The 20,236-nt window shown below is 44.1% G+C and overlaps 1 pseudogene across 1 annotated transcript; it reads right to left on the bottom strand.

Annotated features, from left to right (window-relative positions):
• Positions 1-1,905: 1,905 nt before the first annotated feature.
• LOC146355418 (zinc finger protein RFP-like) lies at positions 1,906-18,102 on the bottom strand (annotated as a pseudogene). The gene is made up of 8 exons (XR_014787173.1): positions 17,675-18,102; positions 13,022-13,117; positions 11,368-11,598; positions 11,177-11,199; positions 9,135-9,258; positions 6,632-6,658; positions 4,696-4,889; positions 1,906-4,406 (listed from the first exon to the last, which is right to left on the bottom strand). The product of XR_014787173.1 is annotated as a zinc finger protein RFP-like (transcript).
• Positions 18,103-20,236: the final 2,134 nt, after the last annotated feature.

Below are 20,236 nucleotides of genomic sequence, written 5' to 3'. Positions count from 1 at the left end.
TGTGTGTGTGTGTGTGTGTGAGAGAGAGAGAGAGCAGTTGAAGTGTCACCATGTGTACAACATTTAGGGTGCAATCCCATGCGTGTCCCATGCATCCCGAGAAGACGGGATACCCTGGAGAAGATGCTGATGCTAGGGAAAGTGGAAGGCAAAAGGAAGAGGGGCCGACCAAGGGCAAGGTGGATGGATGATATTCTGGAGGCCACGGACTCGACCTTGGGGGAACTGGGGGTGGCAGTGGCCGACAGAAAGCTCTGGCATGGGCTGGTCCATGAAGTCACAAACAGTCAGAAGCGACTGAACGAATAAACAACAACCCATGCATGTTTAGACAGAAAAAAAGTCCTACAACTCCCAGCATTCCCCAGAAAACCAGCCAGTACTTTTTCTATCTAAACATGCATAGGATTGCACCTTTAATATCATATCCTAAAGATTTGCTGCCTCTGCAGCAGAACAATTCTTTGCCTCTAGTTTAGCTGACCATATTTGCTCTCTGTCAGACACACACACAGCCATACTTTTTTGCTACTCACTCACCCCACCCTCCTGCAAACTCAAGGAGGAGGGGGCTGATTTAAACATTAGGCATTTTGAAACCCTCCCCCCTTAGCCAAGCGTAGATGCAGCACTGTATTACTGCCCCCCTGCCCTTATTCAATGGAAGGGGGCAGGGAAACAGTGTAACCCCTTGCATACTGGCTTCTTTCCCCTTTACTCACAAGGGAGGAAATGAATAATAAATACCCTCACAGGTTTCTCTCCCCCCCCCCCCGCTCCCCTCTTCTTAGCTCTTGGTACAAACCCATCTCTAAGTTACTATAGACGAGGGATTCTACCATTAAACTCTCAAAGTCTCCAGTAGAGCTGGTCAAAGGCAACCAATTAATACTCCCATTTTACAGGTGAGGAACTCTAAGCTAAGAGATCAGCCATGGCAGAGGATTCTTTTATTTAGAAGAAGTTCAGTACTTGCTATTATTAACGTACTGGGAATCAGAAACCCTTGCCAGCCTACTGCAAATCAGCCCCAGAGATCTACCAGTAGATCCCGATCTACCTTCTGCATGGCCTTGGTTTAGGGGTTTTTGTTAGGCCCACATGTTGAGAAAGGCTGTTAGCTTTTGTTGCTTCAACAGCTGATACTCCTGGGGTTTCTTACAATTAGGAATATTTCAACACAGTTTAAAACATGGAATTATTGGACATACTAATTGTTTGTATAGTTTTAGTGTGGTTGTAATTAGTGCTGTCCTGAAAATGCCTCCCACTTTTTTTTCCCGACCATTCTCATTCAATTTGATAGAAGAGAAATTGCTTTTGAAAAGAAACCCAATGGTTAAGAAATTTCTGAGAAATTCTCATGGGTTGAGTTTGGGTTTCTTGGGTTTACCTTACTTAGGTGGCTGAGGAATGAGCACAAGTATCCTGTTCTTCATTGTACAACAATCTCTTTTGCAGCCTGTAGCCTCTTCAGCTTCCTAAACTTCAATTAAAGCCCAGTTTAAGGCACCATGAGGTAATTCCTCCTTTCAGATCAGGATGTGCAGGCAGCCTGGGAGGCTAGCTGTGATTAGGTAAGCTCAAAAATTCTACAAAAATAAATGATAAAACGTCCTGAATGAGGCAGAACAAGGGAAGCCTCTTTCATGGGGGGAGAAAACTTTCAGGAAATTGGAGGGCAGACTTTGGCAGAGTACTAACTCCACCTCATCTCTGGAGTGAGACACAACACTGCCCCCACCTGCACTGTGGTGGATGCAAACTGGGGCCAGCCTGCAAAGACAGTTGATGCTGTTGCAGCACGAAAACTCCCCAAACCCTTACCAAAAAAGGAAGAACCTTTCCACAGCTTGGCCTCCTCCCACCACACTTGGCCAAATAAAAAGACAATCGGAGAGAAAATAATTTCCAAACACAACTTTATATTCCCATGACACATCTTAAGAACAAGCAAATAATATTAAAGATCTGCTAAAAAGAAACTAAATATTTGCAAAGAAAAACGTGTAATCTTTCCAAATTAAAGATAGTTTCAAAGGGTGTTTTTTTAATGAATTGATTTTATACATGGAAATTTCTCCCCAGTACTTATCAAATAACTCCACTTGAATGGCCTAATCTTTCTAGCCCCATTCTCATTCTATTCCCACCCCACCCCCGCCACTGTTGGCCAGGTTTCTCTCCCCCGCTGCCGCACCACCTCTTCTGTTATGGAATCTTGCACTCCTGAAAAAGATGCCTCTCTTGATTATAGTCTCTTAGGGTGCAATCCTATGCATGTTTAGACAGAAAAAAGTTCTACAACTCTCATGCTGGTTGGAGAATGCTGGGAGTTGTAGGACTTTTTCTGTGTAAACATGCATAGGATTGCACCCTTAAAGAGGGGTCTTAGCACTAGCAATTAGTAGGCATTGTGCAGCTATTCTGGATTTTCTGCCTTAATGGATACTCTGTGGTAAGAAAAAATTTGGTATGGGGACAGTCGGAACACAGGAAGGTTACAACTGGAAAGTAACATTGCCTGGACCCCTCATAAAATTCTGTGAATGAGGCAGGATGATTGCACAGTAAAAGCCTCATCTGGAAGCACCCATTGACACCTGGCCGAGAATGTCCCATAGCCCCCAAAACAGAGTTCCTCACAGCTGACATTTCCAGTTCTCAATTGTAGATATATAAGCCTACTTCAGATGCTGGGTATCTGAAAGGGCTCCATGAGTAGAAGGGGCCATACCACTTGCCCCAGCCAAATTTCTTGCCTCCTGTTAGCCTCACACAAAAGGGCAGTAGCACATGCACATCTGGTCATATATGGTGCTCCATGTGATTGGGACCCCCAATCACACAGGGGTCCCAACTGTGTGGAATACCTACCCATGAGCAACTGCTGACATGTAGCCCCACCCCACTTTTAGACATCAGCGGGGTGGGAGGAGGCGCTAACAATGATGCCCCAATTTTCATCTACTTGTACAGCCTCTTCATGCATATAATGTGTGAAGGAAGCGATATATTCCTTCATAAGCAGGGAAAGAAGTATGGAAATAAAGAGGAATCTATGCAAAATTTCAAAAGAAGCAGGATTAAAAGCATCCCTTTTGCTGCACAGTTTTGAAATAATCATGTCCTCCACTCACAGAAGTTAAAAAGAAGCAAGATAAGGATGACTTCTTTTCCCTGTCAGAACTCCTGTGCCTTTAAGAGCCTCAAGACAGGCAAGAATCGATAGATGGGGATGCAGAAATGGCAATACCTGAACCGGTTGAATTTGTGTCTGACAAGTAGCCTTTAAACTTTTTCCTCCCAGCAATCATGATCCACGTTGATGGCATGGTGTTTGTATGCATATGTGTTTGTATATCGGTGTGTATGTATGTGTGCGCGCGCGCGTGTGTGTGTGTGTGTATATATATATATATATCTGTGTCTGCATGAGTGTGTGGATGGATTCACACACACAGGTGTGGTCCCCGGCTGCCCACCCAATCCCACATGTGGCCCTTGGGGCCATAGAAGTACCCACCCCAGCTTTTAAGGCACAGGATTAATACCCCCAATTTTTCAACCTATTGTACCTTTGTGAAGGGAAGGTTTGAAGTAAAAAGTCAGGCCTAGAGGCCTCGAGGTTGTTTTTTTTGTTTTGGTTTTTTTGAGGGGGAGAGGGGGTATCCCTGAGAGGAGTAGTTTCATTTCCCTAGTTAAGTTTCATTTCTTCAGGTCTGAAACAGTATTTTCAGTTTTAAGAGATAAAAAGAGAGAGAGAGGCAGGGGAGAGGGAGGAAGACCAGAGCATGAAGAGAGGGCTAAGTGCAGCTAGGATAGAAGAACTTTTGTTTTTGCAACTTTTATTTTCTCTTGATGACTTTTGCATCACTCAGTTCTATTCTGTAAATACCTTTTGTTGTAATTTGCTTGCCTTAAATTACCAGTAAACTGTTGTTGTTAAAACCCAAGTGTCTGAAGTGCCAATCACTCCACATCTACAGCCCAAATCCCACGTTATTGAGAAGAAGTTTAAAAGAAAGAAGGTAAGACTCTTAAAGAAGAAAGAAATCCTTAAAAAGTTGCTCAGGGGGTCCAAGTCATAAAAGGAACCCTGACAACCTTCTTTTTTTAGGTAGAGAGAATAATTATTTCAAGGTACAGTAACAAAACGGAACCTCCAATCCTGCTAGCTTTATTTGCATTTTTGCACGTGGAAGATCAGGAACTGGAAATCTGGCCTGAAAACCATTCAGATTGAAGCCCTTTATCTGGCTCTCAAGCAGCCACAGAGAAAATTCTAGCGCATTATCTCCTGGTGGTGCTGAGTGGGTGGATGGTTCTCCTCAAGATATAGCACTTCAGACTGACTCCCCATGCCACCTGGAAAAAGGGCCGGATTGTTTCCCCAGATAATGATCCTAAATGGAAAGTGAAGATTAATTTGTCAGAATCTGCATCAAAAAAATCCACCTGACCCACTTCATAATCCAGGGCCAGCCGGATCTTGCTGGGCTCTTTGCTCAAGTGGGTCAAAGGGGTTTCCCCATGGGAAGTAAAAGCCAAGAATTGAGAAGCTGATGATGAATGAAGCTGATTGAATGGCTTCCCCACAGCCCAGAACCCCTCATTAGGATTCATGCTGATGCGCCCCCTTCTCCTGACAGAATCCCTTGCAACCCCTGCAGCCCAAGTTGTCCTCCCCCTGACCTCTGCCTCCACCTCCACCTCCCACCAATGTCTTCCTGAAGTGAATTTCTCGTGGCCCAGCACAAAGGACATCATATCAAATCTCTCTTCATTGTTAGGCAGATCCTGCTTTTTCCATTCCCATTTCACACTCTTCAGATTCTCAGACAGAACAAGGCTAGGATATGCCGTATCTGGATCCAGAGTCACATTCACTACAGGGGAGAGAGAGAAGAATATGAGGTGGGATGGTGGATGCTGTCAGGAAAAGGATCAGCCTTTGCCACTGGAGGAGTCAGTCACAAAACCTCCTTTGCCCAGGCTTCACCTGAATCTACTCTGGAGGCCTAGCAAAGGGAAGAAAAGGGACCAAACCAGACAGGCACATGTGTGTATTGTTGAAATGGTTTACAGCTGAATAAAGTGAGGGTGGAGAGTTCACTTTTTACATTAAAACAAAGTGCAGGGAAGCAGAATCCTCCCTCTCCTGCAATCCACTGCTCTCCTCCCTCCATTAGAATCTTTATCCTTCCAATCCCTTAGAATCATATGGGGGGAAGAGTGGGGCCATGCCCACTGGACCTCACTGTCTGCTTCATCCCCACCAGTCAGCCCCACCCCCATGTTTTGGGACAGAAAGTCTGAAGCGGGGAGCATGTTCCACATACGTGGGGTCCCAGCGTGACTTGGACCTCTGCATGACCAGCATTCTAAATCATACAGGAATCAAACCGCACCTCGGCCACCAGTACACTAAGTAGTGAGCCATTCTGCAAGTCACTCTCTGCCTTACTTATACAACTCTCTCACTCTCACACACTCACACTCACCTCTGTTATGGGTTCGGTATATGTGTACAGTCCACTTCCCTGTCCTACCCGTCACATGATTCTTATTGCATGAGGAACTGAATGTCTGAAAACGGCTTAGGAGCCTATTGTCCAGGGTCATGGCTCAGTGGTAGAGCACCTGCTTTGCATGCAGGATGTTCGATCCCTGGCATCTCCAGGTAGGACAGGAAAGACTCCTGCTTGAGACCTTGGAGAGCTGCTGCCAGTCAGGATCCACAATACTGGGCTGGATGGACCAACGGTCTGACTCGGTGTAGGGCAGCTTTCTATGTTCTATGCAGAGTGGGGCTGGTGTTCTACGCATAACAGAGGCCCCTCTGTGTGTGTGAGCAAGACAGATTTGTATACATAAGGCAGAGAGTGACTTGCATTACGAGTCACTTCTTAGAGAATTTCTACACCAGGCTAAAGTCCCGCAACTATACCGGGGCTTTCTGCTTCCATTTTAAATGCAGGATCATGATGGGCAGCCTTTACACGCACTCCCCCCCCTTCCCTCCTTATCTGTGTTGTTCCATATGTTTCATTACGCAGCTACTAGATGGCACTGTGGTCTAGCTCCTCTTATTGCGAGATTTCCTCTTTTCAGCAGGGAACTCAATATACTGTAATGTGGTAGCTCATTATCTCTGATCTTTGAAAAAATGGGATGAAGGTCATTTACCTGGAGATGCCCTGGAGGTTGACAACGTCATGCAAAGGACTTGCACACTTCCATGAGCGCCCAATTTCAATAGCAGAATAAAAGTCCCATGTAGAGAAGCCCTTAGTGGGCTGGTGGCTGAGGTGCAGTTTGATTACACACCTCACACTCTTAGCTACTGTAGCACACTACCTTGTATCCATATGCCTGTTTCCCACCTGCCCCACCCGCATTCACAAACCTTGTCCACATGCCCACCATTTTCGGATCATCCTACCCATCCTTCCTCTCTAACCTAAATAGGCCTGTTACTGCCTGAGTCTTGTGTGACGGAAAGAGAGAAATCAACTGAATTTCCCAGAAGAAGGTTGGCTCAGTCATTTGCCCAAAACTGAAGGAGAGGCTGCTGTTGAGACTTCCATCAAAAGTTTCCCATGTCGTTGAGTTTCTTTTGGATAATTACCTTTCATGAGGGCGTGGTTCAGAGAATCTGTTATAGGGAGGAAAGGGGGACACATTTAAAGCCAGATCATCATTAAACAATGACAGCAACAAAAGGTCAACCCTCTCTCACCAAGTGCATCCTGAAGATGAGCATTTAAATGAGTATGACATTGACCTGGTTTGCACGGCACGACAGTCCACTGGCGTGTTTTAGGGTTATCTGAGGGTTGTCTAACCCAGTTGTCTGGTTTCACACAACACAACAAGCCATGGCAAGCCAGGTGCCTGTGGGTGCCATGCAAAAATGGTGTCTGTGGGCGTCCAGTACAATGCATCAGCCCGTGGGTACATTTTCTCATGGTGGGCTGTTGTGATGTGCGAATGGACTCTTTGTATAGATTCGTTTCACATGTGATCTCCAAGGGCTAAAACAGAATTTCTTCAAAACTGTTACTTCCTGATCCTGTCTCAGCCGAGCATAATCTCCCTTCAGAATTGTCTCTCCACATTCAGTCCCTGAAAGTTATGTTTCTTCAGTGCTTGCTTCAGTTATGTGGGGGGATCTGGTAGGCTCAGGTTCAAGTTGTTTTATGCTGAGGTAGTTTCTGGCATGGGGTTGGGGGCTGGATGAAACATTTCAAGGGAAGAGAAAATTTCTGGTCTTCCCCTCAGCCAAGTGCACTTGAGTTGCCCTATCAACTAGTCCTTGGGCTTGCAGTGCTTCTGCTATATCCACAGTCATTCCATAATAACGTCAGGGTGGAAACTGAGCCGATAGAACCCCAGAGCAGTTCTGATTCTGAGGAGGATCAGCAATCCATGGGAGAGGAGCCAGCTCATCCCTCACAGGCACAGCAGCTGGCAGAGATTCCTCCTGCCAGCATTCCTGAGATAGATAGTGACCCAGGCAGTGAGAGAGTGTGGGAGGGGGGCTTGCTAGATGCTCGACGCAGACAGCGACAAGCGATGGAGGACGCGGAAAGGAGGCATAGCACCCGTTTGGCGCGCAAGCAACGGCCACGTCCCGTGGACCCAAGGGAAAGAGGGAGGATCTTTCCCTAGCCCATAAGTTCAGGGTCTCAAGTGATTCTCCTTCATACGGGGACCAACTGCCTACCCGGAGCAAAGGCTACTCCGCTGTTCATTGCTTAGTCACTGGTGATTAGCATCTGAAAGAGTCATTAAGTTGTAAAAGGATTAAAGCCTTGAAAAGAATCCTTTCGTCTGTGTCTTGAGTTGGCTATTGGAGTGTACTGAAAGAGGCCGCTAGGGCGCTCCTGACAAATAAGACCACTCAGGACTTGATCCTGGATGATGCAGTTGACCTAGTTAGCACTTCTGAGACCTGGGTGAATGAGCTGGGAAGTACTGATCTCTCTCAGCTCTGTCCACCTGGTTTCTTGGTGCAGGCTGGAGGACATCATCATCATCATCATCATATTTCTATACTGCCTTTCTGGAACCAATCAAGTCAGTTTACAAAAATTCAGAAAACAAAAATCATAAACAAATAAAGGTATCATAAAATGTTTAAAACAACCTCAAAAACCATAACAATTAAAAAAAACAAATTAAAAAGATACAACAAAAACATTTGTTGTTGCTGTTGCTGTGGTTAGAATACCATCTTCCTCTCCACAGTTGTTGTCCAAACGAGCCCTGGACTTGAGTGTACCTAGTGCTGGACACTGGGGACAGATTGGGGATTCTGTCAGTGTACCAACAGCACTTGCTGCCTATCAGGCTTCCTGCCTGAGTTGATGGAAGTGAACTTGGTTTTGGTGTTGTGGACTCCCAGATTTGTCGTTCTGCCTGGGGAGCCTCAACATCTATGCTGTGATTGCTTTGTCAGTGGCTCCTCAGGACTTCATGATTACAATGACAGCCATGGGGCTGCCCCACCATGTCACTGGCCTGTCACATGTGACAGGACGCACTTTGGACCTGGTGTTCTCAGCTGGGCAGGATGGTGATCTGAAACTGAGGGGTTTCTTGATGGCTTCCTTGTTATGCTCAGATCACTTCTTGGTGAAGTTCAGGCTTTCAGTGACTATTCCTTTCCTCAGGGGTGGTGGATCAATTAGGATGTGGGCAGGATGAATTGCTGCTGGGGTGGGGTGGGGGAGAAAGAGACTACTCCCATCTCTCACTCCTTCCCACTGCTTATGGAGAAGGAGTTTTCCTTTGATGCAGCCTTCCTCCTCCTCCTCCTCAGAGCCACCAGTGGGGAATGGAGGGGGATGAGTGGGCAACTTGGTGCCCTGCAGATGTTTAGGACAACAACTCTTATAATCCTTGACCATTAGCCAGGTTTGATGGGGCTGATGGGAACATCTGGAGGACACCACATTGCCTACCCCTGGGATAAAGATACTTATGACGACTTTTTAAACATCCTGAGGAGTTTTGAAGGGAAAGCCAGTTCCCCTTAAAAAAGGACCTCACTTTCCTCGAAACCAGCTTGGAACTGGAGCACTCTCAGAGATCTGTATCCATTCCACTCCTTAAGCTGTCCACAGTACCTTGATAGCTCTCCATAGCCGTCTTTAGGTCAGAATTTTTCTGTGAGTAAATTCTGAGTCTCTCTTCCAGACTCAGAATTCTGGGAGAAAGGTCCACCCATGGCCCAATACATTCTTCTCACACCTGGAATGGAATATGGCCAAGTTAAAGGAAAAGCAATAGAACCTCATTCTCCTGTAAGCTTGTAGTATGCCATTCTAAAGCTGGAGATCTTTTGAATAAACAGCCTCTACTCTAGTCAATTTGATTTTAAAGAAATTATTATTGTTACATTTCTATCCCACCTTTTTTTCCTCCTGCAAGGAAGTCAAGGTAGTTCGCATGGTCCCCCTCCTCCTCCATTTTATCCTTACAACATCCCAGTGAAGTAGGTTAGGCTGAGAGTCACTGACTGGCCCAAAGTCACCCAATGAGCTTTATGGTCAAGTCGGTACTAGAACCCATACCTCCCAAGTCCCAGTCCAACACTCTAACTACTACACTATAGTGGGCCAGTTCACACAATCACCACAGCCCAGGATGGCACATTGGGTTGATGTGTGTGCCAGTGGCTATTTTGAATATTCAGCCCCCGGTGTCTAGTTGTGTCATCTGAACCCATCAGCATGGATTGCTGGAGGGGAAAACAACCCTCCAATAACCCTACAACAGGCCATGGGTTATTAGAGGGCATTTTCCCCCTCCAACAAGCCATGCTGCAGGGTTTGGGTGACACAACAAGCCATGGCCAGGCTTGAATAGCCAACCTAGCACTTGCAATGGGTTGCAGCATATGTACGTATGCGGCCATTTTGAATATTCAAGCCAGCACTGCAGCTTGTTGTGTCATGCGAACCCTGTGAGGGTGGGTTGTTGGCATGGTTAATAAGCCAGCCACAACCCTAAAACAACCCGTGGATTCTGGATGGTTTGTTAACCATGCCAACAACCCACCCTCACTGGGTTCACATGAGACAACAAGCCACAGTCGCAGCTTGAATATTCAAAAGTCACTCGGCATGTGCCGCAACCCGCCATGGCTTAATTAAGCCATGGTGGATTGTGGTGATCGAGCGAACTGGATCAGTGTCTCTCCAGCCCCAAAATCCTCTTTATAATGAAACTGACTAGATTCAAAGCTTGTGTGGTAGGATTCATGATGGGCATCAAGCATCGGATTGCTCCTCCCACCAATGGATACAACTGTGAAATCCAGAGTCTCACCATGATTTCTTTGCTGCACTTTGTGGCATCGGGAGGGGCAAACAATAAAGATATGGAGAGCGCTGGTGCTGATATAAAGCAGGAGTCTGCTACTCAGCAGTAGAGATGTCATGTGCAGAACTTAGCATCCATGGTTCTATCCATGGTATTCTTCAGTTAAAATAATTGCACATGGCAGAGGCTGGGAAAAACCTCCAAATAAGAACACAGAGAGCTCTTTCAGTCAGAGTGCAGAGCACTTAGCTGGATAGACAAATGGCCTGACTCAGTATAAAGCAGCGTATGATGTTCCCACGCTTGTCCAAGGAAATACAATTGCCATCAAAAAATTAAAAGGCTCCTATCTCCTCACCATAATCTGTAGGGTATCAGATCTTACGGATATAGACAATTACCATATTGCCCTTTATATTGTCTTCTGGAAGATCCCCTCCCCACCTCTGCCCTCCTAACAGTTGATTATACCCAACAGATGTTACACCACTATTTTGCAGAAATTATATATATATATATACACACACACACACACACACACACACACACAATTTCTGCAAATAGTGGCATAATGTCTGTTGGGGATAATCATATATACATATGTGTGTGTATGTGTGTGCGCATGCGTGCACATGATTGAAGATGATCCACTTCACAGTAGGTAAAAAAGGAGGGTGAGAAAAAGCATGAAAAAAAGAGGAAAGCACTAAATTAATAAACAAACCAGTGGAGATGTTAACCTCGTACAGTGTTGAAGGAAATACTATCATTTGTGTTCAAAGGAACTTCAGTGGGACCAAAAAGTACAGGAAATAGAAAGGGTCGAGGAGAAAAAGCAACATACCTGCTCAGGACATTTCCTATGTCCTAAAAAAGAAAGAGAGAAATAGGTCTCACAGAAAGAAAAAAATACTGGGATTCTTCTTGTTCTAGTGGGGATCTTTTGCCCCTTCCTTGTCTGTGGAAAACAGACTGCTGTTCCCAGGATCTCTTTATTCCAAGAGATTTTCTATGTGTCTTTGTGTTAAGCCTAACCTGAAGGAATTCGCTGGCTGGCTGCAGGCACTTCCCCTCCATCTCTGTGATCAGCTGACTGAGTTGGGAAATCTCTTCAGAGAGTTTGGCGATGTTCTCTTCCTGCATCTTCTCCATCTCTTTCTCCAGATCTCCCAGCTGCTGTATCCAGAGGTGCTGTTTCTCCTCAAGAAACATCTGCATTTCCTCAAAGGTAGATGTGATCTTCTGCTTCTCCCTTTCCAACTGAGTCTGGGCAAAATACATAGAAATTTCAGGAGCAGCTGGGGTAGACTGTAAGATTCAGTCAAGGGAAGTGAGTTAGAAATCTGTGACAACAACAGCAAATACGTGATTGTTCATAAAACTCATGGGAATAGAAAAGGGAGCACTTTGCCCAACGTTTTCAGCCACAATCTCTCTGAAAGGGACATAAATGTGGGCTGCATTTCCACTCACATGTCTTTTTCAATAATAACATTCACTCAATGAGTGCTTGATAAAAATACAATTAAAGATATAATTGTCTAAGTAAAAGCAATTTATTTTAAATTGCATAGAGAATTTTAAGGAATTGAAAAAGCCAAGTGGGAATGTCAATGAAAACTGGAATTCATATGTGATGATATAGCCCTATGCAGGCATTATCAAAGTGTGTAGAGTCTACATGTGAAAAAGTGGGCAAGGTCGGATGAGAAGATGCAGGACGCTGACAGGGCCTATCTATCTCTACAGCTGAGAGACTTGACCTTGACTGAGGCCCCTGCTTCTTGACCAAGGGAGCTTTCCATGGGAACAGGAGGTCTCTGCAGGAGAGAGTGTTCCTAAAGAATGTGAGAAGCCTAATTTGTTTCTCTATCTGAATATGCTCCTCACGTAGTAAAAAACAATAAACTCTTCAGATCCTTATTCCTTAGTTCTGACACTCTTGTTTTTTTATGCCTTTTTTAGTGTTGAGGTACTGTTATTTGTATATATTTATGTAACTAGATTATTTTGTTTTGTATGTTTTGTTAGCCACTTTGAGCGGGGGGGTTTGGGGAGGGGAAGTATGTTGTAAGATTTACCATAGAAAAATAAACTGCTGGATACTGCAGTTTAATAAACAAACTGCCAACAGCAGCAACATACTTCTGCTCCAGATCTTTAATTTGCAGCATGTGCTGTCAGTGGTAAAATATCGGTTGAATTCTCATGCGGATTAGTCAGTATTTTACAATGTGCTGCTGAATGTGTGAACTGACTAGACGGAAAAGCATCTAATCTGAGATGGTATGAAATTTGTCTCTCTGGAATTTGATCTGTGCGGGGGACACCAATCATCAGTGGCTCGTTTACAGATGAAAGCCACAATGCAGCCAGAGTTGTTGTTGTTGTTGTTGTTTTTGCCTGTTCAGAAAGGAGCTTCCAAGTTCTGGATGGGGAGAGCTGGGATGCATTTCATGTGATATCTGCAAGAGGCAACCCACCTATCATTCACACACGGCAGGTACTACTTGGATGCTTCAGACATGAAATAATGAACGTCCATGTTTGAACTAGGCTGGAGCCACCATAGAACAACACATATGGATGTCAAACACAGAAAATTATTTTGCCTCACTGATGGAGGGCATGGGGAGGCTACCCTTCAACATGGAGCCCCAACACATACACTGAAACAACAAACACCTACCTGACATTCCTCCCTTTTCAGCTCTTTAGCCACTTTCCGGCCCACAAGCTTATCTCTCTCAGTCTCCAGAGACTTGAGATGAGCCTTGATTTTTTCCTGTAGAAAGAGAAAGGGGGTTTCCTCTGTCAGGAGGTCAGTCCATCTGATGCCAATCAGTGATTTCGTTAGACAATCATGTCTGGTCTGATAGTGAAAGACTAGGAACTTACTGACAGAGCTTCCCATTTTACCCTGGGAAAATCAGATAGCTCTCCTGTGAGTTGCTCCTTTACACCTTTTGTCTTGCCTGCTTGAAATGGTGATATTTTGGCAACAGATGTGAATTACAGCTTGCAACTTTTGTGTAATGCTAAACTTGAATAATAATAATAATGACAATAATGTAATTTTTATAGTTTTCAAATGTTGAAAGTGCTCCACATGCATTATTTATTTGTAATCTGTACAATAGCCCTGTAAGGTAGGTTGCTATTATTATCCTCCATATTGCAGATGAGGGGAGGGGGCAGACTGAGGTTGAAAGTGGCTTTCCTAAGGCCACCTAGTGATATCAAGGCAGGTGAGATTTGAACCTGGGACTACTTGATTTATAGCTCAGTCTTTTAGCCCCTACACTACAGTGTACATTATCTAGTATCTAAAGACGAGGACTGTGATAATGCTATTTGTAAACCTCTATGTCCAGCTGGCAATACTAAGGGTTTAAAACATGGGTAAAGGCAGTAAAGGAGTGTATCTGCTGATGGAAGGGATCCCATAACCTTTCAGGAAAATATGGCTTTTTCAGAATTACCCCCCTTCTCCCCTCCAAACTCCCTCAAGCACAGCGGACTGAAATTGTTCTGCCCTTATGTCACAAGGGAATACCCCCAGGCGAAGGGTGCAGCTTTCGTGGGATAGGTTTCCATTCACTGGGACAGGGTGGCTAAAAGGAGAAATAAGTGACCTGCTACTGTTTCCTCTCACCCAGTAACAAAGGTGATCTTGCTAACCATTTCAGAGGTTTTGCTCTGCACACTCACCTAATCTTGGTCCCTGAAGAAATTGCCTAGGATGTGTGGGCATAAGCAGATGTGCATCCCATGTCCATCAAGTGATTTGGAGTCAGACACAACTCCCCTTTGCTCTGAGTGGGCCCAGGCTACCTAGTTATTATTATCTTGCAGTCTCAGCATTTAACCTTGCATTCGTGCTAACAGAAAATAGACATATTTTTTTAAATTCCGTTTATCTTTAAATTTTATTTTAATCATGAAAATTATATAATACAGACACACAGCATGAAACAGACTACAGCAGGTTCTGGAACACCTCAGATTTTTTTTGTTAATTTCTTTTGGGTCTTGCCTCTTGCCTTCGTGATTAACGCTGAATGATGCCCCACAAGGAAACAGAATTAGCACAATGGGTTGAGTGCCTCATATCCTCTGTGGAGGCCTACTTTCTTCCTAGTTCCTGGGGTGGCTTAGAGGGCACCTGGGTAAGAATCAAATCTTGACATCATTCAGAAGCATAATATGGGCAAGGACGTCAGCCTCTCCCTTCGGATGTTGCCTCCATGAAAGTGACTGTGGTCCCTGCCTATAAAAAGTAATGGCCTTTCTAGAGGTTTAATTTCTTTCTCAGTATAATATTTATGCCAGCCAGTACCAGTACTTCAATACTTCTTTCTCATTTAATTCAACCTCTACTGCTGGGGGACTACCCATATTGTGTGTTGCACTTTTAAAGGCCCTTGTAATATGCCCCCCCCCCCTGAATAAACACTGTATTTTCACCTGTTTGTTCATGCTTTGTTGTATTTAAATACTCTGTGTGGCTAAAATTTATCTGAGTAGGCCAAAGGCCTAGCTTTGTTACTGCGAATGGAACCTTAAACAGTTGTGGTTGCCTTGGTAATGGTGGTTTATGAAGAGAGGGAACAGGCTGTTTTAAATGTCTAACAGGAGAAGATACCTTTTTTTTTATTGGTCAGGTGGGTCAACGAAGATGATTGGCAGTTAGAAGTTCCATAAGGAACATGATTGGCCAGCAGATTTATAAAAGTTCAGGCAGAAGTCAGTTAAGAGATTGTTAGGGACAGCTGGAGAGTGGGAGACAAGGAGCTGGAGTTCCTGGTAGTCAGCTGACGAGAGGAGCACTCTGAGCTGGGAAAAGAGGAAGCCAATCTGAGAGCACCCTTCTGGAGGGCGACCTGGCATCCGGAGCTGGTGGCTGTGGAGGTGTGACCAGAGGGAGCTTCAGAAAGTGATCCCTGATACAGTGTCATCATCCCAAAAGTCAGAGGCAACAGGAGGGGCTGCGGGCAGAAGAACGAGGAAGACTGCGGTACGGCATCCGTTTCTGGTTGTGAGGAATGGGCTGGAGTGAAGTTTAAGGGAATTTGTTTGTGGGGGGTGGGGAGCTATTGAGAGTTTATTAGCAGGGAAGACTTTCCTATTAGGTATGGTAACCAAGGATATTTAATATTAAGTACATTTATGCATTTCCATCCTGTAATTTGAATAATCTTCTATCCCCTTCTGTATATAAATCCCTTAGTTTTATCTTGTCTCTAGTGGTGGTGTCAATCCCATGCCTATGCCTTAGTTACTGGACTACTGAGGTATATAAGATACAAAGGGTTTATTTCGGTGGCAGTGATTTTATGATTAAAGGTTATTATACTTGAGACAGCCTTGTGGCAAGGCGTTGCATAGACCCAAGTCTCAAAGTATTCAAAAAGAGAATAATGGTGGAAACCTAGTGGTTATGCCACCTTTGGTGGACATTAATGATGGGATACACTAGTGAATGTTGTTCGGGCACACCCCCTAATTACCCTTTTGTCATATTCTGCCCCATTTCTGGCCAGTTCCTCCCTTGCCACAATTAGAATTTGCTACTTCATCCCTTCTCTCTTGATAAGTGAAACACTTTATGGAGCATCACTTCTGTTTGTGGGTGGGGTAAAGAACACCCTGGATAGAAAGTGTATCAACTGTTGACAGTAGTCTGGATCATAACATGACCAATGTCAGGAGCACTCTGGCTTCTCCCAGTAGATCCCAATAGCCAACTCAAGACACAGACGAAAGGATTTCTTTTCAAAGCTTTAATCCCATTACAGCTGAATGACTCTTTCAGATGCTAATCACCAGCGGCTAGAGCAAGGGACAGGAGCGTGGCCTAAGCTTCAGGCAAGCAGTTGATCCCCGTTTGAAAGGGAGTCACTTGAAGACCCAGAACTTATGGGCTAGGGAGAGCTCCTCCCCCTTTCCCTTGGGTCCATGGGAGGCAGCCATTGTTTGTGTGCCAAACGGACGCTACACCTCCTTTCCGCGCCCTCCATTGCTCGTTGATCCCTGCGTCTGCGTCGAGCATCTAGCAAGCCCCCCTCCCGCACTTTCTCACTGCCAGTATCACTATCTATCTCAGGAATGCCGGCAGGAGGAATCTCTGCCAGGTGCTGAGCCTGTGAGGGATAAGCTGGCTCCTCTCCCACGGATTGCTGTTCCTCCTCAGAATCAGAACTGCTCTGGGGCCCTCTGGGCTTAGTTTTCACCCTGACAACCAAGAACCTCAACCCCTTCCTTCATAGTTTGTTGCATCCATGAAAATAACTAGAATATGTTGTGCTCCCACTTCATAGAAAGTTATGAACATTCCAGATTAATATTACAATAACGGAAAAATGATACATGAACACATGAGGCTGTCTTATACTGTCACACTATTGGCCCATAATCTAGCTCAGTATTGTCATTCAGATTGGAAGCATCTCTCTAGGATTTCAGAAAGAAGTGTTCCCAGCCCCACCTGGAGATTTTATTTATTTATTTGTTTGAATTGTACCCTGCCTTTCTACCAAAAAATGGCACTCAAGGTGGCTTACAGAAACAATTATAATTGGTTTAAACAATAAAACAATACATTAAAATACAATAGAAAAAACATAACAATTATAGAATAAAAAACAGCACCCAACCCAATAGACCTACTTACAGGCCGGCATTAGGATAGCAAGAGAGGGAGATGCCAGGGATTGAACCTACGCCCCGCTGCATGTAAAGCATGTCCTGTACCATTGAGCTATAGACCCATCCCATTTCGTGCCAGTCCTGATCTAGTACTGGTTCTTTAAAACCTGCTGCCCACATAACTCTACCTGTGGATGTAGCTTTACTACTGTGAAGCAGTCTATAATGTATGTCACACTTTTAAAGACCCCTTTGGCCCCCTTTCCCTGTTTGCCCCATTTTGCCCATTGTTCTTTCCCTCCTTTGTTACAGTCAGGATTTGTCATCTCATGTCCCCTGTTCCCCTGAGTGGAATCCTCTCTGGAGCATCACTTCTGTTTGTGGGTAGATGTTCTCCACTTTTGTACAACTGTTGCTTTAAACAAGACTTTTTAAATTGGGAAACGTCTGTGAAATAGGGGTGGGGCAGGGATTGCTGTGGAGTCAGGAGCTACCCTTGTATGCCCTTATACCCAAGAGAAATATTACAGCAGTGTAGGCTTGGCCAACCTGGTGCCCACATGTGTTGGACTACAACTCCCACAATCCCCAGTCAGCACTTGGGGAAGGCTATAGTTGTGAATCTATATAGAATCTTCAGAAAGAAACCAATGTACCCCACCTACACCGTGGTAGCACCATGAAGATTTCCTACCTTGTACTCTTGGGAAGCCTCTTCTAGAGGAAGCACACTGTGATCTTGATGGCCCTTGGATCTGTCACACACCACACAGATGGGGGCTTGATCCTCCTTGCAGAAGAGCTTCAGGGGCTCCCGGTGCCTCTCACACACTCTCCACCTCCCTTCTGCTAATTTCTCCTCCTGAAGTTTCTTGGCAATTTCTACAATATTTGCCAGATGCCTGTTTGATCTGAAGTTCCTCAACTGAATTGGTTCTCTACACTGAGGGCAGGAGGCAATTTCTCCAGGCTCCCCCCAGCACTGGGAGAGACAGGCTCGGCAGAAATTGTGCCCACAGTCTGTAGTTCCTGGATCTTTGAAGTACTCCAGGCAGATGGAACAAGTCGTTTCATCACACAGCCCCTTGACGGGCCCGCCAGCTGCCATGGCTGCCTCTCCCTAAAGCGAAAGAACGGGGACGGTGTAAAAGACGGGACGGAACAGAACAGGCTGGAATGGCCCCTTTATATTAAAAGGGCATGCCAAAAACAGTGGCATGTGTTAGAAACACTCGAGAATGATATTTTAGGACTAAAACCCTTGCAATATTATATTATTATTAACCTCATAATGCCCAGAACACATCCGGAACAGAATGGAATTGCCCGGAATGGACACTTCCGAATGAGCCAACTCAACCAAAGTCACCAGTCACAGATTACTAGATGGGATGTAATAAACTTAGCTTTCCCATCCATAAAAAATTATTACGTTGTGGCTGTGCTTATGCATTTGAAGACATGGTTTAATCCAGATAGAGCAAATGAATTAGAACATTACAATGTCTCAACAGAATTTGAAAATAGTCTATGGTTCGGTAATAAATTTGATAGAAATATATTAAGAATGAACCCATGCACCAAAACCCTGTTTAACAACTGGTTGAAACTTGAAAGAGCATTTAGTCCGGCTTTATCTCCATTAACAGCTATTACGTATAACGACGAGATGACAGATGAAATGCATTAGGAAATCTATCTTTATGGTACAATCATGGGCTAATAGAAATAACCACACTTATAGACAAGGGAATATTTAAATCATATGAACAAATACGGAATGAAATGCAATACTCCCAACCTTTATTTTTTCAGTATCTACAGCTTAGAAGTATAGCCTTAAGGTTACTAAGGAAATCCAGACCTCTTCGGGAAAAAACCACCTTTGAAAATTTGATGATACAAAACCAGGAAAACCTATTAAGTAAGCTCTATAAAGTTCTATTAGATTTAGATCTTACAATTAATAATCATCAGAAAGGCTGGGAAAGAGAACTAACGTCTGATTCCAGTAAGCACCTGGACTTGGATCTGGAATAATATTTCACAGCAGACTATTAGCACAAACCTGAAAGATTTTTTTTTTCAAATTTATGTTCTGCTGGTATTTAACTCCTGCAAGGCGTAACCGCATTTATCATATGGGTGAGAACAGGTGCTGGAGATGTAAAATGCCTAATGTAGATATGGCCCATGTTTTTTGGTTTTGCCCAATCATTAAGGACTATTGGCTAAAGATAATAGATGAAATTGAAATTATATCAGGATATAGACTACCTTTGGATCCAATTGTTATTCTTTTTGGTTATGTCACGGAATTTGTTCTGTCTGATGACATATAGATGATAGCGCATTTAACAGCTGCCAGAATGGTGATATCGGCAAACTGGACAAAACCTAAAGCCCCTACAGCTGATGACTGGATGATTAAAGTACGGGAAATAATATATATGGTTAACTAACATAGTAAGGGTTAGGGAGGAAAGACAGCAAAATAATAGATTTACAGAAAAGTGGTCTCATTTGTAATGTATTGGTGTAACAAGAATCAAGAGAATGTACAGCCTTTTGTGTTATTGTGAACTTTGTGATATTTGCTGGTTTTGTTGATAAATTTGATTATATTCTATATTGTTTAAATTGTTGATAATATTTGGTATTATTATTTGTTGTATATATACTACTGTTAGCACTGTAAAAATAAAAAATGGGGGGAAAAACAAAACAAGCTCCAAAACTTCCATGGAAACCACATGTCTGTTCCAGGCCATTCCATTCTGTTCTGGATGAGTTCTGGGCATTATGGGGTTAATAATAATATAGTATGTATTAATATTAATACATTATTGCAAGGGTTTTAGAACTAAAGTATTGTTCTCAAATGTTTCTAACACATGCCACTCTTTTTGGCCTGGTTTTTTTTTAATATAAAGGGGCCGTTCCAGCCCGTTCCGTTCCAGCTTTTACACTGTCCTGAAAGTACTAGTTTCATTTCTGATTTCAAAATCTGACTTGATGCTTCCTTTCCTAGAACAGCTTCAGAACGAGGACCGCCATCAGTGAGCTGAAATCAGCATGGTAAAAAGTGATTGCGCATGCTGTCTGAGCCCTTACTCTCCAAAATAGAACATGCAAAACATCTAGCAGGTTCCGATGATATACAGAAGAAAACCTTTCCAGAACCCTCCTCCACCCCTCCAATTTTGGCACATTTCAGTAGATCTGCTTGATCCTGATCAGCAGATTCCCTCCTTCC

Source organism: Heloderma suspectum, chromosome 2, assembly GCF_057233095.1.
Source record: "Heloderma suspectum isolate Gila_16-S chromosome 2, 16-S_ref, whole genome shotgun sequence".
NCBI classification, from domain to species: domain Eukaryota; kingdom Metazoa; phylum Chordata; class Lepidosauria; order Squamata; family Helodermatidae; genus Heloderma; species Heloderma suspectum.
This window is presented reverse-complemented; position numbering and strand designations above follow the sequence as displayed.